Genomic DNA, 27,909 nt, shown 5'->3' with positions numbered 1-27,909 from the left:
TACTTATACATCAGTTTTACAGCACTGCTCCCCCTTGCCCATAAACCAGTGCCTGCTAAGTGCTTCATGCCCTCTTGCCTTCCTTCCCTGAGTGCCTGTAGAGCTGCGTCCAAACTGCTGGAAAGAGCCGGGCGGCAAGAGGAACAGGGAAGGGCAAAACGAGGCGGTAGGTGAGTACCAAGCAGTGCAACGATCAAGCTGCTGGTCTATATAAATTGTGTAGTTGTTTTTTTCAGTATTTTTGCAAAAATAGCAGACACCATAGTAGCAGAATGTACAAATTTGTAAATAAAACCTGGTCCAGTTCCGGTTACAGAGTGATTCCCTGAAGTGGTAGGGATTTCCTTCATCTCACAGTGGATTATTGTATAATAGCACGTGTTATCAAATGCGAGACAAGAACCTTAAAACTTTGCTTTAAGATGATAAGCTTTTCTCTCAATGAAAGAATTTTAAGGTTCCAGGCAGAGTGACAAAAATTACCAGGTGATTTGAAAGCATTCAGAAATCAGATGTTGAGGACTGGTCTATCACAGAGTAGTTGGACAAAGCAGCAAAACCTGTAACTACTATAGACTATCATAAGTGTTCTGTGTTATGATTTAAAGTGAAATAATTTAAGGAAGTCTCTGATAAAGATTATTCCTTCCAGATTGTAGCCATAGAAGGATGCCAGGAAAACTGAGGAAAATTTGTATTCAATGAGGTTTGTAAAAATAAACAGAAAAGACCCTTTCTCTATTTTGTGAACTTTTCATTAAGAAGTATTTGTGAACACTGGGGATTTCTGCAAATTGTTTTTAGCAAAGTAGATTTTGGCCATACTAAATAGCTTCACTAATGCATTTATTTAATTTTTCATTGCTCATGGTTCTGCTACAACAAAAGAACTTGATCTTTTGGCATCCAGCAATATTTTTGCTTTGATCCTGTAACCAAATGATGCTAGCCACAAAATTATTTTAATTTTGTCATGATTGCACTTGGGATACTTACTATTCATTTTGGTTTTGGCACTCGCAGCATCAAAACTTAACCCAAATAACCAATAATGTGTTTGCAATAAAGTCAAGCAAGATTTGGCCATTATTTCACTGTATGATTCAGGAAGGTGTTTGACACTGACCTGATTGCATCTGGGAATAATTGTGAGTTTAGGAAACCAAGAATGAAATTATAAGCTGAACAGCTAGTCGTCTCTGACAGGAACATAGCAACTACGCTCTTTCAATAATATGGCATTTTAACTGGAAATCAATACATAACAGGTAAGGGGTGACTAGTAGGCCAATTAATTCCTACCAAAGAGGCTAAGAGGGTAGCTAGGCAAGACTTTATGCTTTGAGCTTTACATTTCAGCTTAATTCTGTTTCATGCTAGTCTACACAGCTGGGGGTTGCAGCATGTTGAAGTCATTCAGCCCGCTGTGAAATAAAAAAAAAAGGTTAATTGATGTGTGTTGCTCTATTTGAGATCACTGATATAATAGGTGTTCAAATAGTGATTGCAAAGGGAGAGAAAGAGTTATATACAACCTTGAGTTTTATGTAACCAGGAATTTTTGAAATCAGTTTTTGGTCTTTGTCTTGCTAAATGAAGAAAAGAGAGATTATTCCAAAACATAGGCATCCCGGAAGTATAGGTGAGGCAGGTAAGCAAACACTAGATTGCTTATGAAAAGAATAGTTGATACTACCTGACTGAGACCACAGTCTAAGAAAAAAATTGTGAAGTGATGTAATTTATTTGATCATTCCTATTCATTTTGATAGGAGGTCTGTAATGGGTAATGTTATTGACATGTAAGTGTTAGCAAAGTCTGGGACAGAGTCAGTTAAAGGCATTTGGTAAGGAGCAATGATAATTAGGACAGGAGTTTTAGTCTGGTTAGACTGGATTTAAAATCTCAAATCCTTATTTCATCTTAGGACTAGTTTACATGTCTTTACCAATTTTAAGAACCAGGTAATATTATCCATTTTTTATAACTTACTGGTAGAATGAATAAGGCATAAAAGGATATTTGCTGAAAAGATTCATAATATCAACACGGGAGTAACTAGGTGATGGTTTTAGTGTCATTAGTATGGTGGTAGATGATTGTATTGTTGTTGTTTTTGTTGTCATTATTACTATTATCATCATCATCTCAGATTTTCACAGGATCTCCAGCCAAACTTATTGAAGTTGGATTTATGTGCTAATGCTTTCTGCTAGTGATTAAGCGTAGTGGGATAGGTACATACATTAAACTTCAGTGGCATTTTCCCATGGATAAATATACTTGAAGTTTTATTTCACAGAGGAGAGTCCCAAATCTGCCCAGAAATAAGAGTCACTAGGTAATTTTCTGTTTCCCATCGAATTCTATGATAACCTGCGAAAAAATTGCCTGGGTTGTGCTCTTTTCACATCATTAAAACTCAGAAGCAGAGTGGCATTTCCACAAATAAATATACAGCTTCAACATAAAAGAAACCTCCTGAAAAATAATTTGCCAGAGATAAAGTATCAGATGGCAGAAGTACTGCTTTGGTTTTGTTGCACAAGTCCAGGTCTATTTCAGACGCAAGAAAGAGAGTTCAATTTTAATGGGATAATTCCAACCATGAAACTAAACAAAGTTTATGAATTATTGGTTAGTTTAAGATAACATATACAATAAACCTTTATGTCTGGTCAGGCCTATTTAAAATCAATTACAAGTAGTTGTTATTAAAAATTTTTCAGGATGAATGGGCCTTTCTGGTTTGCTTTGTAGAGGAAAATACTATCATATTAGCCAATAAAACACTTATCATGATTACTACTGATTGCCCTACCTCTCCATTTTACTTGGCAGAAAGCAGCACAGAGTGTTGCTACTCTTTCCCTTGCTCCTGAGCCTCCACAAGAATGTCTAGCCAAGGTGGCTAGATGACATTTTGGCATAGAAAACATCACATTTTCTCCTGCCAAATCCAGATAGTTCATATATGCAGGTGAAATGCTGCTCTCGCTGGTTTTTGGGGTATCATTCTCAGCCTCCTATCAGCCACGTACGTTGGGATAATGGGAAAAACTTGAAGCGTCATTCTTAACATGTGCAGATATTTATTTCTGTCAGCCCCCGGGCATATTGATATTCTGGCTTGAAATATGAAGGACACTACTCTACTATGGCATTTAACTTGACACTCAAAAATTGCAGCCTCTGCTTTCTTATAGATGGATCCTAAAGAGGAATTACGAACAAGTTAAAATCTATTGTAATTTCTCTCCAAGCATTCATTCTGTGCAGGAGGGAAGAATAAACAACTTCACTGATTATCTCAGAGTCACATAATATATTAATTATAGTGAATTGTAACAAAAAGAAGTTCTAAGCATTTTTGATTCATAACTGCCATTCTTTGTCATAAGTAAGCACTTTCAACGTATACTTACAGCTGCTCCTGTCTTGCCTTTTCCTTAGTTCAAAAACTTGCCTTTGAAGGTGGATAAAATACAGTTGTTGGAGACTGACTCCCAGAACTGCAAATTAGTTTTTGGTGCATTTTCAAATTTGTTTTGCCCAGCCTTTATGAAAGCTAAATTTCTTTCAGTAAAGTCTACTGGACATTATTGAAATTGCAGACACAGTTGTATGGTGAAGGGATACATGCTTTTCCGGAAGAGAGTAGTCTTTAGAAGGAGTTTCCTATTTAAACATTTTCTCAAATACTTATAGTTTTGAATATTGTAATTTCCACATGACAGAAGCACATTCATTATGTTAAAATATTATGAGAGGTGCAAAATCAATCTACCTTCCCTAGAACTTTTTACATGACTTCCTGATTCTTGCCCTTCTTTTCTTCGTCTACAGTAAATCATTCTGAAGAACAGAAACGGATGGCTGTCTTGGTGGACTTCTGCTTTCTTCAGAGTCTCCTAGAGGATGTTGCAGTTGTCAAATATGGGAATTGCCCATAGTGAAACAGGTAAAGGATTTGATTTATGGATCAAAGACATTGCTGGGCAGTGTTAACAAGTGGTCTGTCACTTATGTAGAACCAATTTTTCACTGACAGTTTTGAGTTCTTAAATAGGACTTGGCCACAAAAAAACTTTTGGGATAGTCTTCTACAGAATGGTGAATATCCTTCTTCATTTCTCCATTTCCTCTTTAAATTTTCTAGGGTTGTTTTGTTTCCTCCTTCATGGTTTGTGAGGCTCAGGGTGAAAGCAGTATTCAGCTAGTCTGACATCCAAACATTTCAAACAGTATCTCTGTGCTCAAGAAGTCTTATTTTTCAGTGAATTGTATTTGTTCTTTTATTAATACCTTGTTTAATACCATCCTACCATTCCAATTCAAGTTGATGAATATTCAGAAAATACTTGCACAGAAACACTTCCATTTTTATCCCGTCCTGGTGGAGGAGTCCTTGCATTAAGCAAATCTCTTTTCTTTTAACCCTCCTCCAGTCTGCTGAAAGTCAGCAGGCTGATGATGTTGCAGCTAATGCTTTTCTTGCTGCCAGGCCGAGAAAAGGTCTGTCTAGAAAAGCATTCTCCTGCCTACAGTTACTTGCATGTGCTTTCACCTCTCTTTCTCCTGAGCTGAGAGAGACTTCTTCAGAAAAGAGGTCGATGTTGGCCACTTACCAGTCTCTAAAAATGCCCAGTGCTGAGATGTATTCAGGTTCTGTTCAGATTGATTGCTTGAATTTTTTGGCTGGCCTGACTTGCAGTAGGAAGTTTTTGAATGTATTTGATAATCCAGAGAGAGCTTGGAGCTTGGGTTGTGGAATTTAATAGCTGGTGTTCTAATTAAAATTGCTGCATCAAAAAACTCTTTGTGAGCAAGCACAGTTGTCTGATGAATGCTGAACTGAGGTGCTTCCTTTGTGAAAATTTTGTCATGCAATACCTGAAATAGAAGTTTCTAGTCAAAAAGCAGGTATTACAGATGTTTACAATTGGGCTTGGTACAAGGTATGATTAAATTGCCACATTTTGAATGTAAAGATTCAGAATTGTGGTTTATCTTGAAGACAGAAATGTATTTATTTTACAGTTTACAAACAAGAAAATCATGAGACAGTATGTAAAACCAAGATAAATTCCTAAATGAGATATATTGACATATTCCCCAAGGGAAAGTCTGCATTGCATTAGTTCCACTGTGGTAACTTTTAAGTGTTACTTTTGTCTGCTACTCTAAACATTTTATAAGAAGCTTTCCCCTGACATATTTCAATAGAAAGATCAGTTGTCTGGAAAGTTACAGTTGGACTTCTTTTGATCAGTACTTTTGATAGGTATTTGTCATAACTCTTGGCTCTGGGGCCAGTCCTAAAAAATGGAAAAGAAACACATCATTGTTAAATGACAGATGTTAAAAAACCAAGCAATTGACTGCGAGCATTGGGCATCCAATTAGGCTGGCTTTTATATACATACTTTGTTTATATGTAATCTTCAAGAACAGTTTTTCATAGATACAAAACTGCTGCTGAACAGGTAATATTTGTCTATGACCTGCAAGCTTGACGGACAGAAGAATTAAAAAAAAGTCTCCCACGTGGTGTGAAAAAAGCTTGGGCAATGTTTGCAAAAATGTGTGCTTGCAAAACAATTGCTTCTGCTGCTATGAACAGTGCAGTTCCCAGTCTGCTCCCAGGTCAGCTCATTGACTTATGTAGACCTTTGGATGGTCCTGAGCAACTTGATTACATAGGAAAGATGATATTGGTGGCTAAGAGGTTATAGCAAATGTCTTTGCTGCCTGCAAACTTAAGGTTCCCTAAATGTCAAGTGACTAAATTATATATTACTTAGAATTCATGGTTTCATTGCCTTCTTATGCCCATTCCCTCACTTTTTTACATTTCAAGAAATGTTAAAGCACCTGATGATTATTAGCTGACATTTTGGAAATATTTAGAGAAGAGTACCTGGGTTCCATAGTATAGTAATGATACTCAGAAAGATGGCTCTTTTACCCAAAGAGGGAGAAATGTTATAGAGAAATGATACTGTTCTTGCTGAATAATGGGATTTTACAAGCAAAAAAGACTCTGAAGTTGACAGCAAAATTCTTATAATTCTCAAGAGGATTGAGGTTTCATGAGCTTTCTGAATACTTTTTGATTTTTTTAATATCCAACAAGAAATTTTGGAATCACTCCATGGTGAAAATTATAATTACTTTTATAACATTGAAACCTCACGTAGTAATTCTAGTTGAATAGACTAATTAAGAGAAGTTAAGTTATGTTTTAACTTGATTTCAAGATTTTTGGGAGAGGCTTATGCTGTGGCATTGTCTGTCCATCTGCCTGTTCGGCACTAATATCTTTTGAATCCCTTGGTGAAATTCAACCAAATCTGAGTTACCTATAAGAGTTCTAGTTTACTTTATGTTCCTTCAAGTCATGTGAAAAATTAGGGGATGCATGGAAGAAAGAGTCTTAAATTAGTATACTGCTGAGGAAAGGGCAGGCAGAAAGCAAACACTATATATTTTACTAGGCAGCAGTGGGCTAAGTCTAACTTTGGACCATCCACATTGCATGCGCTCTCTTGTCTGGTTGGGGTGGCATGATGAGAAGTGGTGGTGTCGAGTAGGTTTGTGGGATGAAGGGAACCATTTTGCATTAGTTCTACCACTCACAGAAGAGCTCATTGGACTGGCACTGCTATAGCTACCTTTGTTCAAAAAGAGAAGATTTTGAAAACCAATATCGTATGCTTTATTAAACTCAAGTCTTAAGTAAGGCTATATATAATCATTTTAATTTCTGAGGCTTCATAAGTAATCCTACTTAAATATATAGAGAAAATTTATCATAAGATGTTAGTGCCATTTTTCTTGATTATCACTTACTGAGGCTTCAAAGTACTCACTTCAAAGTGCTTAAAAGCCAAATGTCTTGGTTTTTTTTCTTGCCACAGCATCCGGTAACCTAATAAAAGGCAGATTATACTGATTTACTGTGAAGCACAAGGGATAACTAAAATATAAGGTTTTTTATACGTCTACCCCATAGGATTGTGAGTTATTCCAGGTCTACAGGCAATGTAGATTAATTCTATTACAGGTACAGAACATTCATGTTTTTAAAAAATAATATTTTGCTTCAGTATGACAAAGGACATGCCAGAAAGAAAGCTTTGCCTTCAAACTTAAAGCTGCAGGCACTCATGCTCATTTGGCATTTCTACTAGAGGAATGTCTCTAAAGACAGTCACTGGTGAAGCACTGTCCTGCATGGCCTTTGGTAGGTGGGCACAAGGGTGCTGCACACCAGAGTCTGTTGCCCTCTGAACATAATGCTGTCTTGCAGGCAACTTACAGCTGGCCACTCTGGTTGTGCCTGGTGTACCAGCAGGCTGCCTTATGCCACTCTAAGCCCCTGGGCGTTCTTGGATGCATGTCTGGTATCCCCCTTGCAGTTCCTCTGGAGGAACAGAGATTTCTCAAGGTGCCTCAAGGCGCCCTTCAAAGGTCAATCTAGACCTGTTCTTTGGCTTGCCGGCATACTTTAGGTTGCTACTGAAGCTGTGAATTTCATTGTCTGAGAAAGTTTCAGTGGCAAATAATTTTCCTTTAGGTGAGAGCCTTTTAGGTAGCCCATGGAGGGCTCTGAAAGGAAGAGCAGAGTAATTTCATTCTGATGTAACCTGACAGAGTCAGGGTAATGGGTGCTGAGTGACTGGTGTGGCTGAGAGAGCTGGACTGATGTGCTTCGAACTTGCTGAATCAATTTCAGGCATCAGTTAAAAATGGCAAAGCTGTCTTGCAGCAGCCAAACCTGGAAGGTATGCTTATAAGAAAGAACCATGGCAATGTCATATTATATAAAAATGATAATTTTAGTGGCATCTCTATTTGAAGATAAAAACTATGGAGATCATCTTGGAGTCAAACCACCAGTACAGGTATCTCAGCCTTGAAGATTTTTGTTCTCAGCTTCACAAGTTTTCCACCTTGTTATGGTTTAGCTCCATCTTGGCAAAGCACTGGAACAGCTGGGCCGTAGGACTAATTGTGGCACACCTAGAAGATGCATGCAACTGGCTCTCCTCAGCGTGCACTGGGTCTTCAATCTGCAGTATCTTCTGAATTCTGCCAGCACTTTCAGGTCGCTATTCAGTGAAGATGGGAGGGAGAGTGGACCTGCAAGGACATGGATAGAAATGGCTGAGACATTGCCACAGCAGAACCCTCTGGGACCAGACCGCAGCTCGTGTTTCGCTACTCTTCTGTTTCAGTTTGTGGCTAGAGCAGTATGGTAAGGTAGTACTGAAAATCTAACAGTTCTGGCATAAAATCCTTATCCCTAGCCTATCAAAAAGAAGGATGAGAAAATAACATTTGTGTTATAAGCTACATTTGAACTCTTACGTAGATACAACGAAGGAATTATCCAGTTAAAATTTGCCTAGCACTAAAGTTAATTCTCAGTGAGTTTAACAGTATTATATTGTTCTCTGCTGCAGGGAATGGCAAATGTATCAGAACATACTGGATTATCAGACCATGGCTCTTTACTACTACTTTACTACTATCCACTTTGCACAAACTTTGAAGCTCTTGCCTATGAAGCTACTGAAACCTGGTTGTGGGACTGTAAGACACTAGCTGCACTTGTGGGGAGAAATCCTCTCTGTCAAGTATTAACTGGAGCCTCTCTAGCAAGCAGTGAGCCTTAGTTTTGGCAACCTCTCATTCAGAGGGACTTGATCCCCTAGATCAAGTTAGGGGCTCCTCTGAATTCAGTCAGAATGAACATACGTGATTCCTGAAGTTCTGAATATTGAAGTCCTTCCGACAGAAAGTAATAACTGGGCCCAAAACTATCATTTTATATAGTTGTTGGCCAAGTGACTTTAAGCCTTAAACAAAGACTGCTGACCCCAGAGAAGGGCAGCCTTTCCTGAGCATCCCACATATAGCAAGCCATTTTGGGGGAGTAAGAACTCTGTTGATATCTGCTGAAGTGTGAGACGATTTGATTAGATGGTCCAGGTATCATTTACATGTAAACTTTGAGACAGCTGACATCCCACTTTGAAAACTATTACTAAATTTTAAAATGAGAGAAAATGTAACGTGAATATTTGTGCTTGCTGAGGACTACCCAGCCTGCTTTGCAATCTGTAGTACTGGAGCGATGAAGCCATAGGTCAGGCAGGAATCTGGAAATGTTTCCCTATTGTCAGGACTCATTGGAGTTCATTTGGAGTAATGACTGTCTGCGAAGGAGGAAGGAAGGAATGACCAGGGCACGTTGGCATGATGGAGCTGATAGGTCACTAAATTAGCTAGTGGGTATGGAAGCTACTCGTGGTGCCTGGCAGACTTGTATGTACCAGCAATAGACTAGTCATGGAGTAGACTAGCTAGATGTTGTCATTGAGTACAAAAGCCATGAGCAGGAGCTCTGCTCTGGGCAGAGCTGGGGTAACCAGAAAAGAAAGCCTTGGGAAACTGCTCCTCCCTTTGCAACAACAGATCAACCATCTGCTGAAGTTATCTGAGAAGTTTAATGTGGATGGCCATCCCCAGGGGAGGAGGGTAATAGCAGTTACTTCAGCAGCCACTTACACCTATGGGAAGGGGAATGGGTCGGGACATTTGCTGGAATACCCTAAGAAAGGGAGGAGGCTAGCTGATGGTAGGTTTGATTACTGTAACTCAGCTTCGGTTGGTTGTCGTCTTCTCCAAAGCCACTGAAGTTCTGCTTGTTTATAAACCTTTTGAGTGACTTGCTGCATGTAAGTGTGGATGTTTCCTCAGTTTTGGGCATAAATTATGCTTCATACAGCATAATATAATTCCCTAGGCTTTTGGGTGGGGGCTCAAGGTGGTATTTAATAATTTTACTAGAAAGGTCTAGAAACTGAACAGATGCTTTAATTAAAGCAAATCAGTATGGGACAGAAAGGTTACCTAGTGACTGAAATTATAGGAAATATTCCACTCTGTAGTATTCTGATTTCAGCAGCACAGCTGCACCATTTTGCACCCTTAAATTCTTTCTTGCTTCGTAGCAAGCATTAGAAAGCACCTGTTCTCTCAGTTATGCTGGAGCTATGGAAATAATTATGGGGTCTCAACATACCAGAAGTGAAGCATTAATTTAGGAAAGTCATCAGCAACTGAAAATAATGTAAGAATTGTATCACACTAGACTGATGTTTTTATTATGTACAGATAATTCTTATTATATGTTTGGATTGTTGCAATGCCTTACATCCATAGTTTTCAAAATACTTCACTATATATTACAATTTTGAATACCTCTGTGAGATATTCTTTTTGTCATTTCTGTTATGGACCTCTTACATCTGAATAGCCCTGGAAAAATAAAAAGCCTCCTCCACTCTCAATGGGAGGAATGAATGAATGATGAAGACGTCATGCAGTCCAGCCTGTTTTTCCAGAGAAAATGACACATAAGTAAGTTAAGTAATTGCTGATGCAGGTATCTGTGGCTAAATTTGGAATGAAACTCAGGTATGAGTCCTGGTTCTCACTATCATATCACATAGGCATTATATACAGCGCATTTACAGGTCCACTATCTGATATTACTTATGAAATGTTACGGATAAAATTTGGTGTTTAAACTTGACTGGCATAAACAAAATAAAAGACTATAGGTGGTGTCACCCATAACTGGCATTCTTGGATATGTTTCATCATAAGGACTGTCTTTCCAAAAGGCTGTTTGGCTGTAACAAACAGCTGCTTGGGTCCAAATCTTCTGTGCTGGATGACTGTCTCCAGCTAAAATGATTACTTCTTTTTAAGTTCAGCTATTATGAACCCAAGCCGTTTACAAGAATGTTGTTCCATCCATTAAAATATAGTTGCATAATGCTTTTGCTGGCTAAACTCTAGAGCCTTTACTTTAATTTAGGAGATATTTGAAATATGGTGGAGATGAGGCTGGTGACAAACATACACCTTTTTTAGTCTCTACAGAAGCCTCTTAGTGTGGGCAAGGTGCAGAATCCGATCACATCTTAGGTTACATATGCAAATAAGGGGATAAACTTAACATCTAGCTTATCTGGAGATGTTACATACTTGATCTCTAATATCCTGGTGGTTTGGAAGGCCATGATAAGTTTTCTGGAGCAGATCTGCAGAACTGTGTGGAAATACGATGTTTATGAACCAACAAGTGCTGTATGGTAGATGTTGTAGTCTACCATCGGTATCTTCTGCTGCAATTCTTCTCTCTTGCTGTGTGTCCTCATATGACCGCTGACATCCCCAGCATGTGACAAGTCGCACATGGATGGTCCACAAGATTCCAGGAGTGGTTCAGTGCTCCAGAGAGGTTTGGGAACACTGATTTATCCCATAGATAGAAGACAATTATCAAAGTTTTCCACTGTTTTTCTCTCCTGTTGGTTGCTGACAATGTTTGTGGCAGAATAGGATCGCTGTATTTTCTGTGCGATCAAATGCTTCTGCAGCTGAAGATGAGGCTAAAGGTAGGAGAAGGATGAAACAACACTCCTCTTATTTTTTCTTTCCTCTTAGCAATGTATTTTTTTTTATTCTCAATTTATTTTTCAACTTTATAAAGAAAGCTGAGATTGGATCTGTGGAAAAACTCCACAACTTTCTTCCTTTGTCTGCAAAATTAAGATTGCATCTCTGCTTGGAATGCAAAACTTGAATGTTTAGTTATATCTCATGGTATTAACATCTGGTTTTTGGTGCTTCCTTCCTCCCAGTGATGTTGAGAAACTTATATTGAACTTAGGGAAATAATAAAAGTTCTGTGGTATATTTAAAGGACTAGATATGTTATTTAAAGGACTAGACATGTTAGACCTAGTTATGTAGTAACATGCTTCCTTCTTTCTAATCAACATGTTTGTATTGCCTTGTCTTGTCATTGGTCTGCCATGGCGTGGAATGAAAAATATGATGTCAGCCATGGAAAATCAAAATATACTCATTTGTAGGCATTTGGAAATCTTCAGAACCAAGTGACATACACAAGGTAACAGATAAGGCAAATAGCCTGGAACTGGGGACTAAAGCCCTATTTCAGGAGGTTCTCTCTTGCAAAGCTCCTTCCTCTCATACTTGCTGTACTGTGCCAGTGGGCAGTCAGAGGTATGGGTTCTGCCTGTCTCAGCTAACAGGAGGGAATGTAAGGGGCTGGACATGAGGATGTTTGTTGCTGATTGTCTTGAGGTATTGCTCTGAAACTGCCTGGCTGGCAGGAGATGCAGCCTGATAACAGAAGAGACACTTTTCACAGAGTCACAGAATAGTTGATGTTGGAAGGGGCCTCTGGAGAATGTCTGGTTCAACCACCCTGCTCAAAGCAGCACCATCCAGAGCAGGTTGCTCACGACTGTGTCCAGTCAGGTTTTGAATATTTCCAAGGACTGAGACTCCCCAGGTGGCCTGGGCAACCTGTTCCAGTGTTCTATCACCCTTACAGTAAAAAAGCTTTTTCTTCTGTTTAAACTGAATTTCCTGAATTTTGATCTGTGCCCGTTTCCCCTTGTCGTTTCACTGGGCATCATGGATAAGAGTTTGGCTCTGTCTACTTTATTGCCTCCCATCGGGTATTGATACACATTGATTACACATGCCTCCTACTCCCAGCCTTTTCTTCTCCAGGCAAAACCAATCCCTGCTCTCCCAGCCTAACTTCTATGTCAGACACTCCAAACCCTTAATCATCTTCATAGCACAGTATACTGGACTTGCTCCAGTATCTCCATGCCCGTCTTACACAGTACTCCAGATGTGGTCTCATCAGACCTGAACTGTGTAGAATAATCACCTTCATCAACCTGCTGGAGATGCTCTTCCTAGTGCAGCAGGGTGCTGCTGGCTGCCTTTCCTGCAAGAGTGACTTGCTGGCTCATTTTCCACTTGTCAACCAGGACCTCCAGGTCCTTTTTTGCAAATCTTCTTTCTAGTCAGTCAGCCCACAGCATGTGCTGATAGGTGCAGGACTTCTTGCGTTTCACTTGGTTGTATTTCCTAACATTTCTCTTGGCCCATTTCTCCAGCCTGTTAAGGTTCCTCTGAATGACAGCACACACCCTGGACCTATCACCCATTCCTACCAGTTTTATATCAACTGCAAACATGCTGAGGGTGCACTCTGTCCCACCACCTAGGTCATGAATGAAGATGCTAAACAGTATTGGACCCAGTATCGACCTGTGGGGTACACTGCTGGTGACTGGCATCCAGCTGGACTTCATACAGGTCAGCAGATGACAACCCTTTGAGCCCAATATTTCAGACAGTTTTCAATCCACCTCACTATCCATCTATCTAGTCCCTACTTCATCAGTTTGTCTATGAGGATGTTATGTGAGATGGTGTCAAAATCCTTGCTCCAGGCAAGATGAACAACATCCACTGCTCTTCCCTCACACCAAGCCAGTTACCCTATTATGGAAGACTATCAGGTTAGTCAGGCATAAGTTCCCCTTTCTAAATCTGTGCTGACTTTCCCCAGTCACCTTCTTGTCATTCATGTTTGGAATTGGTTCCCAGCAGGATTTGCTCCATCACCTTCCCAGGGATTGAAGTCAGGCTGACAAACCATAGTTCCCTGGATTCTCCTTTTTGCTCTTCTTGAAGACAGCAGTGACATTTGCTTTCTTCCAGTTCTGAGGAACCTTACCTGATCCCCATGACCTTTCAAAGATTATTGAGAGGGGCCTTGCAATGACGTTGATGAGCTTCCTCAGTCCTTGTGGATGCATTCCATCAGGACCCATGGACTTGTGTATGTCCAATTGCTTTAAATGTTCCCTAACTTGATCCTCCCTGATGGAGGAGAAATCTTCATTGCTCTAGACTTTCCCACTGGTATCAGGGGGCTGGGATTCCTCAGGGCAAATCTTACCAGTAAAGACCAAGGCAAAGAAGGCATTGAGTGTCTTGGACTTTTCCCTGTCATATGTCATGAGGTACCCTGCTCCATTCAGCAGCAGGCCCACATTTTCCCTTCCTTTTGCTGCTCATATACTTGTAGAAGCCCTTCTCATTGCCTTTCATGTCGTTCACCAGATTCAGATCCAGATGGCCTTCAGCCTTCTTTATCCCATCTCTTTGTGTTCAGACATGGGTTGCCTTACTCTGCTTCCACCTCTTGTATGCTTCATTTTTGTGTTTTAGTTAGAGCTCCTTGTTCATCCATACAGGCCTCCGGCCACTTTCGCTTGATTTCCTGCTCACTGGGATGGACTATTCTTGAACTCGGAGGAGGTGATCCTTGAAAATCAACCACCTCTACTGGACCCCTCTTCTCTCCAGAATGGTTACCCATTGGGATTCTTCCAAGCAGACACCTGAACAGGCCAAAGTCTGCTCTCCCACAGTCCAGGATTGTGATCCTGCTTTTTAGGTTTTTCCCTCCTTTCAGCATCCTGAACTCCACATCTCATGGTCACTGCAGCCAAGGCTGCCTCTGATCTTCACATCCCTGACCGGTTCTTCCTTGTTTGTAAATATAAGGTCCAGCAGAGACCTTGTCGTCTCCTCATTCACCTGTGTCAGGAATTTATCACTAATGCACTCCAGAAACCTCCTGAGTTGCTTGTGCCCTGCTGCATTGCCCTTCCAGCAGGTATCGGGGTAGTTAAAGTCCCCTCATTTACCTATAATGTTCTAGTAGCAGAAATTTGGTAAAATACCACAATGTAGGAGTATATATTAAGTAGATTGCAGTTAGCCATTCTCCCCCTTCCTCTCTTGCACACCTGTGTATGAACAGCTAAAAGGCAGGCACAGACCTGTGCGTGGCATGTTTACATGCCCTCCGTGGACGTGAACATTTTAAGTGATGTGCATTTTTATTTTCAAAAGTCCCTTTCCAGATGCCGCAAGGCTCTAAGGGCTGCTGCCGTATTTCTGAAGAATGGTGACTTCCTGGAAAAGTGCCAGTTAGGTTGAGATACAGAGTCAAAACCTTGTGAGACATTTGTGCTGGCCACATTCCAGTTATTTAGTGAAGAGAGAGCTGTTATCCATTTATAATTGCTGATAAGCTTAGAATATATCACTTGTGTAACAGAACTAGCATAGGGTTTCCAGGGGACAGGGAAATCTCTGCCATCAGGTGTTACTCTTTATCTGTAAAAAGTTCACAGGGTCCTGAGGATGAAATCCTTATTATGGTGGTGAAATATTCTCAGATGATTAGACTTCAGTGGAAGCAGATGGAAATCAATGCTGAACACTTCTCATAGTCCTACTTTGAATATTCAAGTGTGTATTTGCAATGTGAAGGTGCCTCTTCTCCATATCAGAATCTCCCTTCTCTTAAGAAACACCCCAATGTTGAACTCTTTTTGAGTTTTCTGCCTCATGTATTCAAACAGCTGCTTCAGTGACATTATACCGTTGGTTAAGCAGTGCCTAATCCATATGGGTGGTTGGTGGCTCTGCTTAGGTCTGTTTTCTTTGTGTATTTCCTTGAACGCAAAGGTTTGAAAAGCCTCATATAAGCTGTTTTGTTCACTGTCTTGGCGATGGGTCTGTGACAGGATGAGCACAGATTAAAAGAAAGATGAGTTTTATGCTTGAAAACTATCAATTTTATGTATGTGAGGTACAAGTGGAAGTTAGACTGAAGCTCAGTGATGGATGGTGCTTGATTTTTACTCTGCTGCTATGATGTTTTGCTTCTTTATAAAAAGAGAGTGATAGAGTCAAGCAGAGACCTCTGGAGGAAGGGGCAAATCACTCCTTGGGATCATCTGAGCATGTAGGAGGAGAAAAAAGTTTTGATACATGCTGGTCAGGCAGAGGAGGAATGTCTGTCTGAGACTGAAAGCTAGCTGAGGGGCTAGGAGATGGCTAAGGAGAGCAGGGAGCAAACACACAACTAGGCCTGAGTGATTTCTCAGGATCAGGAGGGCACTGCATAAAGTTGAGCTGCAGCCTCAAGACAACAAGCTGTTAGGTTGCCAGAAAGCCTAAAAGAAAGGATGTACTTCAGAAGGATAAAATAAGCAGAGGACCTTCCATTGCAAACCATTTTAAAATTTCATTTGTCTTACATAATCACTTGATTTATATCTATTACAAAAAGTTATCTCTTCTTGTTTTTTATTTTATTATTATATTTTAATAGAATCTGGCTTTTCACTTGAAAAGTCCTTCCATTTTTTAGGAGCAAGGGAAGTTCATTTTACAAGCTTTGAGCAAATCCGCCTCACAGTTCCTATCCAATTTGAAGTTTAGTCCTTGGTTCACCTGAAAAAGTGATTTTCATTTTTTTCAGAAACTGCTTCTAACTTTGCATTTTTCTAACCACATGTAGACTGCCTCGCCACAGTGCAGGCTTAAGTCTGAGGCTTAATAATGGAATACAAAATCTGCTTTTTTTTGTCTTGTATGAGATACGCAGGCTGGATGTTGACCAGATGTCAAACTTTCTGAAAATAGTTCCCCTTTTGGGGAAGATGACCAACCTTTCCATGTTTTAAAGGAGATTCCTTATTTCATTAGTTTGTCACATGACTCAAACATTCATAGAGTGATGCTAAAACATATACTGTTGATTAAACCTTGTTTTCAGTGTGGAACTCATCCTGAAGAAATATTATCCAGAGCCATTCGTATGTGACAAAAGATTTAAAACATGCTCTCTTCTAAGGTTTATCCTCAACTAAAGTAACGCTTCTTGGTAGAACTAGAATTTTATGTACGTGCTAATAATAATTCCTCTTTCAGTTGAGGAAAAAAATAAATAATTAAGTTGGAAAGGGCATATATTTTCTTTCTGGCCACCATCTCAAATTGTGAAAATATCAATGTTTCTGATAGCTGTTCATTATCACAACTCTGGAAGGGGAACAAGCCTTTGTCTCTCAATTAATTAAAAAAGAAGCAATGAAACTGTATTAAGAATGTTTGCAAATGGGAAAAGTACAGTGCGTTCAAATGATTGGTCTTTTGAAAACATATAATCATTTATACTGATAAAGCTAACACTGACTTTCCAGAAACACTAGTAGGTTCCTGGCTCTCTTATTCCCTAACACAGCAAAGTACGCTGTACATAAATAATTACTCAGTTTTTAAAAAATGTGCAATCATGTTTATAGTCTCTTTTCTTCAATTGCCAAAAGAGTTCCAGAGTTATGGGAGATATTTCATTTTATCAGCCTTGAATATTTGGAACTACTGAATCATATCTCCACAAAAATATTATCTCCGCTGTTAACTTAAGATGACTGTGTTATCTTAACTGTGCAGTTGAAGGGATCTTGAAAAGTTTCCTCACTATTAGAAGTTAGTTTTCTACATTAGGTGAAGATTGCCTAATTGCAATTTCTAATTTCTTTAAGGATGATGAGGATGGGAGTGATGCTTTCAATGACTAAATAACTACTTAAAAGGTTTTTTTTATGACACACTTAAAAATCATAACAACCTGCTCTTCTTTATGCCGGAGCTAATAATATAATGCTTTCTGTGAAAGGTAAGCTAAGAAAAAGAATTGACAACTGATTCATGCATCACAGTCCAATTCTTAAAAATACTTCACATCAAAGCAGAAAAAACACCAAGCATTTCATTCACCTTTTGAATACCTGAATTTGTACTAAAGCCGCAACAAACAAAACTAAATTTAAACTGAGCCAGTTGCTTTCTCTGGAAAAAGCATTGGCCTTTTAGGAAATCATGGATGTTTGTGACAGGCTGAACTTCCAAGTCTGGATGTGGAACCTTTGCCTGTGGAATTTTGTGGAGGTCGAGGGCGTCAGTAGTACACCTGCTGCACAAGCCTTGTGTAAGGAAATTGTCCATGGCTCTATCCTTAAGCTCTCATTCTCTCTATTTCTGTAAATTCATTGATTTTAACATGCCCTCTGCTAGCTCGAGTGCACACTCTGAAGAATATTTTTCTTTTGAAAACAGATGGTATGGAAATTTGTTAAATATTGGTTCTGTTAAACCCAAGCTACAAATTAACGTTAATTTCAGTTGAACATGTGAAAAGACATACAAATCGATTTTAAAAAACACCTTAAGAACTGAAATGTTTAAAAAGGTATTCATTATCAGTTTTATTTCAATAAATTGAATAGGATAGTATAACAGTGAGGGCAACAGGAATGCTGAACAGGAGAAAATTGGATGAGAAATAGTATTTCCCTTTTCTATTATGTTTTCACCCATGAAAGATGATGAGCCAACTTCCGAGGCAATTAAAAGCTGTGTTGTCAAGAATATGGCATCCCATATGGATTTCTGGTAACTGTACTGCTAGTCCGTCCTTTAATCACAACAAAACTGATCTTTTTAAGCTGCACCTAATAAATAGGTATCCATTTTAGGTGATAGTAGTTTCAACTTGCACAGCTTTCAGCCCTGAAGCTTGTTAATATTACATTTTTGCTCTTTATAAAGGTTCTGCTCATAAACATATTGCATTTATTTGTTCAGGTCTTGTCTTCCTTATACTGACAAGTAACGATATGCAGAGGCTTCATTTGGGTGGGTGGGGAGAGCAACTGAATATATCTAGCTCCTTTAATAAACTTTATAGGTTATATTTTCTAATTGATTGTTCTTTGGTTTATTTTTGGGGTGTGGTTTTTTTTCATAATCAGCTTTTAGAGCTGTGGTACTCAAATCCAACTTCTTTATTCCAATTAAGGCCTAGTCACTGCTGTCTAGACTGCAGTAATGATGTTGGTTGTTTTCCTGTAATAACCCTATTGATACACCCCAAAAATAGCACCGTCCCTTTTTTTCAAATAGCTGATGTTGGCTGATTGTACAAATAATGGGCTATCATCCATTACATGTAGTCTGTTTTTTGCTGTACAGGGAAACTGTACATTAAAGATAAAAATCATCTTGAAAGGAAAGGGAAGGCTTTAGCCTGAAAGACGTTTTTCAGCCCTACTTGGGGAAACTGTCATTCAAGCTCTACATATCAGGGTTGTGTTGCTCTAGGGAATTATGTCTGCTGTTCTTCTAGTCCCTCATGGCAAAAGAGTGAAGGTGAGAGCTGGGATCTAATGAATTGCAGGCTGAGGTCAAATTCACCTTCCCGTGAAAACTGTGTTTAATACCTTCTCAGTAAACTGGACATTAGCCTGAACCTTACTGTATTATTTCTTGCTATTATGTTTTACAAAAAGCCATCTTAGTTAGCTGAAGCACCAAAAAGACCTGCTTCTGGGCACTAAGGATTATGTATCTCTGTTACAAGTTGGACTGGTGTGATTTAAGGTTGCAAGTGCCCTGTCTGGCACTTGAATGTCCCTGGAGGCAATTCCAGAAGATCACTGGCTATTTAGCACGGCAAGAAAAATTTCTGCAGTAGCCCCTCCATGGTGTCAGCTTAGCTCAACACGTTCATACTTCTTTTCTTCAATTTGGAAATCTCCAACTCACTCTTTAATCTTAACATTAGTCTTAACAAAAGGGCAGGAAAGCACAGTTTCACAAAGCTGTCACAGGCTCAAGGTATTTATTTTGAGTTTGAGATTTATTTTGTATAGACTCATATGTCTGTGGTTTAGTTGGAAGCTGTGTCAGAATGGGGTCCTCTAGCTGGTTTCTTCCTTTTTATTTTCTTACTTTCTTTACCTCTTTACCAGAAGATTTTAGTATCTCTGGAGGTGTCATGGTATTGTTAAAACTGTATGATTTGTTATTTTGTCCCCTTTCTTGAGACCATGCCAGATTCTTGTAGGTAAGTACTATATGAACACCCACAAAGTTTTCATCAAATATTAGCAGCAGTGATGGGAGGCCTTAGGTACTGGGAATGGTACAGGTGGATTTTGCCAGGCTGTTTTGTACTGGAATAAAGGAAGAAGTCTGGTACGAGGACCTCTGCACTCAATGCTTAAATAAATACTTGGCGCTATACCAGCTGCTGTGATCAGGGGAATGCCAGCCAGCCAGACTCCTGTCCTGTAGGAAGAACAATCTCTGAACGTCCCCAAAGAATGGTGTAAGTCTGCACCATCTGTAATGACAGCCATTGAGCTAATTGCACAAAAATCCTTCACAGGTGCACCTCTGGCTGGCTGAGAGACTTATCTTTTGTTTATTTGTTTTTTGGTTTTGGTTTTTTTTCCCCATTAGTATTCATGAGCTAGTAAAGCAGTAGGCCATGATAAGTATGTATTTTGAATTGCAGTACTTGTTACAGATAAGGAATTCACACAAAAGCATATGAGAGGAAGAAAGACACATGACCAACTTTGAACGTAGGCTTCCCACACAACAGAAACCCACAAATATGTGCAATTGATGACCAGCTAAATCAAGTGCTTTGTTGGTGACCATATTAGCTTCACATAAGGTGCTCTGCTTGACTGCCACTCAAGACCTTGTGCTGTAAGTTCTGCTAGAAGGCTGAATTTGTTTCAGACCTTCCAAGGTACCAGACTTCCAAGGACAGTAATCCTATAAACAAGGAGATACCAGGTCAAGGGAATGGGACTATGATGGGAGGCTGCACGTAAGCGCATAGGCTGTGTATCTTAAGTTGACCACTGCTGGCTAGTGAGCGCATCAGGCAGGGAGATAGGGGACCAGTACTCTCTTCCTGACTCTGCCAATGATCTACTGGTGTTTCCTGGAAAATCACTTTATCTTTCTGTGTTTCAGTTTCCCTGTTGTTTCAAACAAGGGATAATGCTATCCTGGGGAGAAGTTTCACCTAGACGAGCCAGGAAGCTCGTCATAACAATAAGGTTTGTGCTTGTGATGTTACTATAGAAAGTACCATGAGTTTGTTATAGAAAAAAAAGTTCCTTGCTTCTAACCCATCCATTTCCTTTCTGCTGGGCCTTTCCATAGCAATTGGTCATGGATTCTAACTATTCAATTTTAAAGCAAAGCAGGGCCGAGTGACTTCTATTAAGATGAATTTAGACAGAGATGGAAGTGGACAGAAACAGTGCACAATGCAATTGTATTTCTAAAGAGTATTTTGTAGGATTGTTTTTTGCTATGAAGGAACCAAAAAAAATAGAAGACAATGCTATTTAAGTCTATTCTTATCGATGGGATTTGTGCAAATTTAAGATTCTGTTGGTTTTTGTAAAACTGGTACTGCTCCAGGGAGAGAAATGAGGTTTTTCTGTCTTGGTGAGAAGCTCCAAAGATTTGAGGGGAGAAGTGTGAGGGAGAAAAGACATTCTGAAGTATATAACCAAATGAATAAATAAATAAATAAGAATAGAGAGAAGAGAATGAAAACTCAAGGCTCATTTTTACATAAGATATTCTATAGTAACAAATTGGTGATAGCATAACGCCAACATTAATATATGCATGACTGTGTGTTAAAGTACATGAAATTAACTCATATAGATGTGTTCCTTCTACCTCTGTCCATACTGAATTCAACCCACAACAGTAAGACACGTATTATGGCTGGTCCTGAGTATGACAACTATGAGAGCTGCAGGCAAATGACTAGATCACTGACTAGGTCCTGGCCTGAACTTAGGCTAACAGAAGAGAAATTACTGGGTATCAAAACAGAAATTCCTGAACATGATACAATAAAGTAAGAAGCTGGCAAAAGCTGCAGCGCATACCATCAGGAATGGCGGAATCGCCTGGATTAGAGTATCAAGGTATTTACGTAACAACACTGAGACCTGGGAAAAAACAGTAAACAGAGGTGGTTGGTGTTTATTTGGGAGAGAATGAGGATGGTGAAACAGAAGAGAGTGAGAAGGCGGAAAGGGAATATAAGGGGTAGCAAGTTGCGATTAGTGCTGTCTGGGGATACCTGTTGGGCAGTCTTGTGCTTTATCACTGTGCACTAAACTAGGACAATAAACCAAACTTCTTGTTCTGACCATAGTGCATGCATCAAACCTGATTCCCTAGTGAGGAGGACCAGAGAGAGCAGCATGCTTTCCTTAGCCAGCCAGGGAACACCTGAGCCAAACCAAGCATTCCGGTATCACTGTGACCATGCCTGTCCCAGGCCTGAGGGCATTGGCATCCTCCTGATGACCTCCTGCCAAAAGCAAAAGGTGCTAGTGGAAACCTGGTGCAATCAAACCCGCTAGAGGCTTTTGAGTCTGCTTCTTCACGGCGTTGGTGGAATGAACTTCAGAAACTGTATGAAGTGGTGGGAAGGACCTCTCATCACTATCTGTTCCTCAGTTTGCCTCAACATAATTCCCCTAAAACTCAGAAGGTTCATAATGTGGCATATCTGGAAAGTACTTGTTCATCAGAAGACCCCTGGAAATACTTCTGGTGTATGACAGGGGTGAGACTTGCAATATGATTTTATAGCTGTTGTTCACTTAACTACATAAATGAAAAGAAAAAGATGAGTAGAAGAATCAGCTTTGCTTTGCTAGAATGAATCTGTTGCTTTTTTCTTTAACCTAGTTTAGCGTTAAGAGGGATCTCAGAAGCCATAGCAAGAATGGGTAGAGTGGACGCAAATAAAACCTTTCGTAATCTGCAACCCGGGCAAGTTTAGCAATCCCTGTGTTGTCTGCCAACAAGCTGCAAGGCTTGAGAGGCAGTGGTCCCAGCAAACAGAGCTGGTCTGATGGGGGACAAGTAATAGAAGGGCAGCCCTTTATTTTGGGAGGCTCTAGATTATCACCCACAAGTGTAAGAGATTTCCTCTCATGCATTGTTTTGATTTTTGTTATGTGAATGACTGTGTCTTTTGGATGGGAAAGTGTGTATAAGTGTAGTCAGTGTCCATAAGCATGCACGTGATACCTCCAGATAACATATGCACCTGTCCAGATGGTATTTTCCAATAGTGAGGCCTTTTCTTTTTTAATCTCATGGCAAACTCTGTGTATGCTGTGTAGCTATCAGCTGTACGTTAACTTGCCCTCTGAAAATCTACCTGCTAACAAGGTATTCTTCACCTGTCTGGAAATGATGGTAAAGAGGGGGTGCAGCTGGGTGGGACTCCTATTTGTCACGTGGCAACACTCTGTCCTGGTAGACCCAGCTAACCTTTTGGGAAGAAAGCTGGAGATTGTGGTGGCAGTGAGACAAAGTGAGGGAGAAACTGCCATTGGGATCTCAAAGAGTTAATATTGCCAGAGATATGTCTGCTCTGGTTTGCTCAAAACTAGACAGCATAGCAGGATTTTAGAGTTTGAGATGGATCACTTGAAAATTAGCGTTTCTCCTCTGTGGTGGAGCAGAATGATTTTTTTCCCCTCCAAATGACCTAGTTTGCAGTTGCCAGTCAGCCCTGTCTGCACTCACCTGCGGGCCCTACTGATCATGCAGGCTGAGAGGCTAGTAAGTGCTATTTACAGCCAGGTATTTACAACCTTGTTGGCCAGCAGAAATGTTTTCAAGACTTGGAAGGTAGCTCCAAACTACTTGCCCGCACCCACATTGGATATGCTAGCTGATATACCAAGATGCATGGAAAAATTATAAATTTTCACCATCCAAAATTACACCACTTCTGGTAAAAATTTGTTGAAATTAAATTTTTTTAAATGTTTAACATGACTTTTGATTTGTGTTCAATTTTAACCAAGTTCATACTTTTCCCTCTCTGCAACATTTTAAAATCAATGATAGAACTTCTCACAATTTCATTAAGTTAAAAAAAACCTGACAGTTGTGGGGAGGAATTCTGCCTCCTCCTATCTTGTTCTATCATTGTTGTGACAGACTGTAATGGTTTGTAGGATGGTGGGAGGCAACTCCGAGGAGCAGTGAACTCAGGAACATTGTGCTTATCCTCTATGAGCTCTCAAACGATGTCCCCGCAGACTGCTTCTTTGAGACGAAACATTTTCTCTTTTGGAGATCAGGGGATGCATAAGGTTCCATAGTGATTCTGTGCAGGAGCAGGTTTTGAGGGGTAGTAGGGGGAGCTACAAGCTGGTTTACACGTTGCCATCTGAGAGGAATGCACTGGTCAAGAGATGGGAGCCGTGCCAGAGAATATCTGGTGCTGCAGGCTTGGCCTTCAGGGGCTAGATCCAATGGATTTAACTGTGGAGGTCTAAAGGGATGGCTGGTCCCCACCTGTGTCATTTTCCAGGGGTTATTGCCTCTGCCGCAAAGGTAGCAAAGCAGGATTCACATCAGTTCCTTGGCTGCCCCAGGTCACTATCCAGTATTTCAGCATAAGACCCACCTTTGAAGCATTTTATACAACTGTGTTAGGTAGTGGACTGACAGGCAGACCCACGTCCTCTACCACTGCCTGCACTATCAAGGTAGTAATCGCTGGCAGGGAGGTGCAGAAAAGAGGTGTGCAACAAGCTACAGCAATATTTTCAACTCTGCTAAATAAATCTTCCAGAGTTTGTCTGCCACTCATCTCACAGGAGGTAGAATGAAGGGATGGCCTGGTAGTGAGGGGTGGCCAGCTGGAGACCACCTCTGCCTTCTCCTATACCACTGGCACTCTTTAGAGTATGATTTTCCTAAGATAGATACAGAGTATTCTTAAACATCCCTACCCCACTGACCTGCATAATCTGAGAAACTTGTGCCTGAACTTCATTGATATTATGAAGTTATTTTTTAGTTCTGGCTATGCTTGCTGTTGTATCATAAATACTTTTTTGCCCATGTGCATCCATTTTTGTAAGTGAGATGCTGTCACATCTCTTCAGATCAAGGGCATTAGTTAGCTCCTAAATTTCAATGGTTAGGGATTGAAATAGAAAACATTTGAATCAAGGATTGTCTGAAGATTAGAAGAAACCATTCTGGCTGTCTTGTCTTTGAACAGAATGTATGGGTTAAAAGAAAATTATCAGAGAGAGAAAAAAAGTCACTTATAAATGGAGAAACACAGAAAGTCCTTGGGAAGAGACAAGACTGCGGACAGGTAAGCCGCTCTAATGGGGAGGTTGGGTTAGAAAAAATAGGCTGGTTTGGGAGTACCCCATGTTTCAGGAGAAGGGTGTGACCTGATCGGAAATTCCCTGTCTAGGTCCAAAAGATCTGAACTGAGCTCAAAGGAAGGCTCTGATAGGGTGGCGTAAAGGAAGAAGGCCTTATTTTTGTATAGATCCATCTATTTATTGTGGCAGGAAGTAAGTAGTGGTGGAATCTTAATGAATGTTGTCCAGAAGTGCGATTTTTGTTTTTGGTTTACTTAGCTCTACGAAGTACTTGTAGAGAGCTAAATGGTATACTGGAGAGCTTGTGCTTCCAGGTATAAGTTCTGGGAGATAATGTACTTCAACCCTGAGGCACCAGCCTTAAATCCTGTGGGGACAAAAATTGATTGCATCTTTTGGATGCCAAAGAGAGGATCTAGAAGTTGAAAACTAGAGATGTGAGGTGAGTGAGCGCGCTGATCCTTCCCAGACTCGGGGAGGTTTCAGGTTGGAGGGAGGACATTGACCGGATCTCTGGCACTTTCCTATTTGGCTATGCCGAGCTCTGTCTGTTCAGTGTCTTCCTTTGAAAATGTAAGGTAGGCCCATTTCCACCAGCTCGTAGTTATTGTATGTCAGTTGGCACTGGTTTTCTTAGCATGCTACAGCATCTGTTAAAATATCTGTTTGATGTTAGGCACTGCGCGTTTATTCCTTACGGCTTTCTTTCCTACCTCTTACTTATTGTGGCAAGGGCACAGGGCTGTTCTGAGGATATCTGCCTCATCAGCATCTCAGTAAGTCTGCATTAACAGACCTGTGATCCGGAAGAAAAGTCATAGCTAGAGAAATGAGATATGGATGCGGGAGGCTTGAAAGGCTACTGATAGAATGTCATTTTAGCTGAACTGGCTGTTTTTCAGGAAAGGAAAGGAGGAAAGGGGAAAGGGGAAAGGGGAAAGGGGAAAGGGGAAGGGGGAAGGCAGAAGGGGGAATGGGAAGGGGAAGGGGAAGGGGAGGGAAGGGAAGGGGGAAGGGAAGGGAAGGGAAGGGAAGGGAAGGGAAGGGAAGGGAAGGGAAGGGAAGGGAAGGGAAGGGAAGGGAAGGGAAGGGAAGGGAAGGGAAGGGAAGGGAAGGGAAGGGAAGGGAAGGGAAGGGAAGGGAAGGGAAGGGAAGGGAAGGGAAGGGAAGGGAAGGGAAGGGAAGGGAAGGGAAGGGAAGGGAAGGGGACTCTTCACAAATCTCTGAAATAAACTATCATTTTCCTTCTATTATTGTTCTCTTAGAAGTACTGCACTTGAGTGACTATGTTAAATAACACAAGCAAAAGATGATGATTCATGCTGCTTTTCCTGATAGTTTCTAATGTTCAAAAGCCAGTATCACAGCTGCAGCTTTGAATAAATGCGTGGGGAAAGGAATAAAATTATAGTAGGTATGTTAGCGTAATGTTCCCAATGTGCAGCCTGTGTATGTGATTACCTAATATTCCTTACCAGCTGTTTCTTAACATTAGTCATAGTGATCTAAAACAACCACCCTCTCTTCATTTATCTCAGTAAACATTATTCTTTTTTGAAGAGGTAAGCTGTTTAGGAACAAAAGTTGTTCCCTCCTCCCCTTCAGCTCTTTCGTATGCATGTCGTAATCATCTTGAATTGGAAACAGCTATAGCTGACTGTGTAAGTAATAAACAGTGAAGAAATATTTAAATATGGTAATAGCTATATTTGAGTATCATTATGAATGTGTTTTCTAGTAGTGTCTGGAAAATGCAAGGCTCTGTTCACATGCCAGTACAAAACAAAGATAACAGGAGGAAATGTTTTCATTTTCTCATTTAACACTACACTTCTGTCTTTCCAAATGGAATCAAGATATACTCTGCAATTCAGTGTCTGTCTTTTCATTTGAACCTGCTTATACTGTGCAACCATTTTGGTTTTATTTCAAATATGCATTGTCATCATTCATTACCTGTTCAGGAGGCATCTTCATAAGTGTCTGTCCCACTTACTGATGGTGGGCTGTGCGCTATTCCTGCCTAGCTCCCATGAAACTCAGTGGGACATGAATTGGGTCCCAAATCCACTGGGACACATTCCATGGAGCAAAATGCTGCTCAGGGTGAGGAGAATCTGCTCAAGGTATGTCTGAATGGGAAACGGCAGGAGTGCTTGTGAGACTGAGGAGAGGCAGCAAGTGGATCTCCTCACCCTGTGGCTTCAAGTACCTTCTCTAGGCAGGGTGGTGACCTTCCTTGACAGGACAAGCTGCAAACCAAAACATTCCTGTAGCTGAAACCACAAGACTCATTCCTTTCTCCAGAAGAAGGCCAGAGTCAAGACATGAAATGCTATTTAGAGTCATAAGCTGATCATAAGCAACCTGGTCTGGACCATGTGATCTCTAAGAGGGCTTCTTTGTTTTTGTGTTATGTCTGTGTAAGCAAGAGTGTACTTAGAAGTGCTCATTTCTCACTGCTGAGTCTAAGGAAAGACCAAATTAGTCTGTATTCTAGTATGTGTATGATACTGAAGTGGAAACTGAAATTTCCTACCTGGTCTTGAGCACAGAACAGATTGACAGGAATGCTTTCTTGTCAGCTGTCAGCAATGAGAAAGATTTGTGCTTCTCTGCAAAAATAAAGCATTCATGAAACAGAAATAAATTGGTAAGTATTTGGATAAGTTTATGAATAACTGTTTAGAAAATGCTATTTAAACCCCCCGAACACCAAGAAACTCAAAGGACTAATCAATGTGGAGAATAATCAAACTGGGCATATATGGAGGGAAAAATACTTTATTTGCAAGTTTGAAGGCTAGTACATGGTAGTAAAACCCAGATATCAAGGAAAAATTTAGAGAACGGCTCAGCTGGGGTTTGATTAAAGATCAGTGGGGAGGTCTCATTAATATGTAAAACATAGTGTATGTACCTCTTTCTTTCTCAACATATAGCTGGTGCAAAATAAAGTTTGATTTCTGCATCAGAAAAACCTGTGTTTTCTTTTGTCTTTCTGCTAGCCCACTCAAACTGCGCCGTCTTCACTTTCTGTCAGCACCATGTTCCTGATCAAACTGATGGGCAACGCAGAAG

At 40.3% G+C, this 27,909-nt stretch overlaps 1 long non-coding RNA gene across 1 annotated transcript; it reads left to right on the top strand.

Moving 5' to 3' along the window:
* Positions 1 to 55: 55 nt before the first annotated feature.
* LOC148057407 (uncharacterized) lies at positions 56 to 27,909 on the top strand. Its single transcript, XR_015699795.1, has 3 exons — positions 56 to 170; positions 3,848 to 3,962; positions 27,837 to 27,909. It is a non-coding gene; the product is annotated as an uncharacterized LOC148057407 (long non-coding RNA).

Source organism: Nipponia nippon, unplaced genomic scaffold (assembly GCF_047370975.1).
Source record: "Nipponia nippon isolate SJK-2023a ecotype South Korea unplaced genomic scaffold, ASM4737097v1 scaffold_1, whole genome shotgun sequence".
Lineage (NCBI taxonomy): Eukaryota > Metazoa > Chordata > Aves > Pelecaniformes > Threskiornithidae > Nipponia > Nipponia nippon.
Note: the sequence above shows the minus strand (reverse complement) of the source record. Positions and strands in the feature narration are given on the sequence as shown.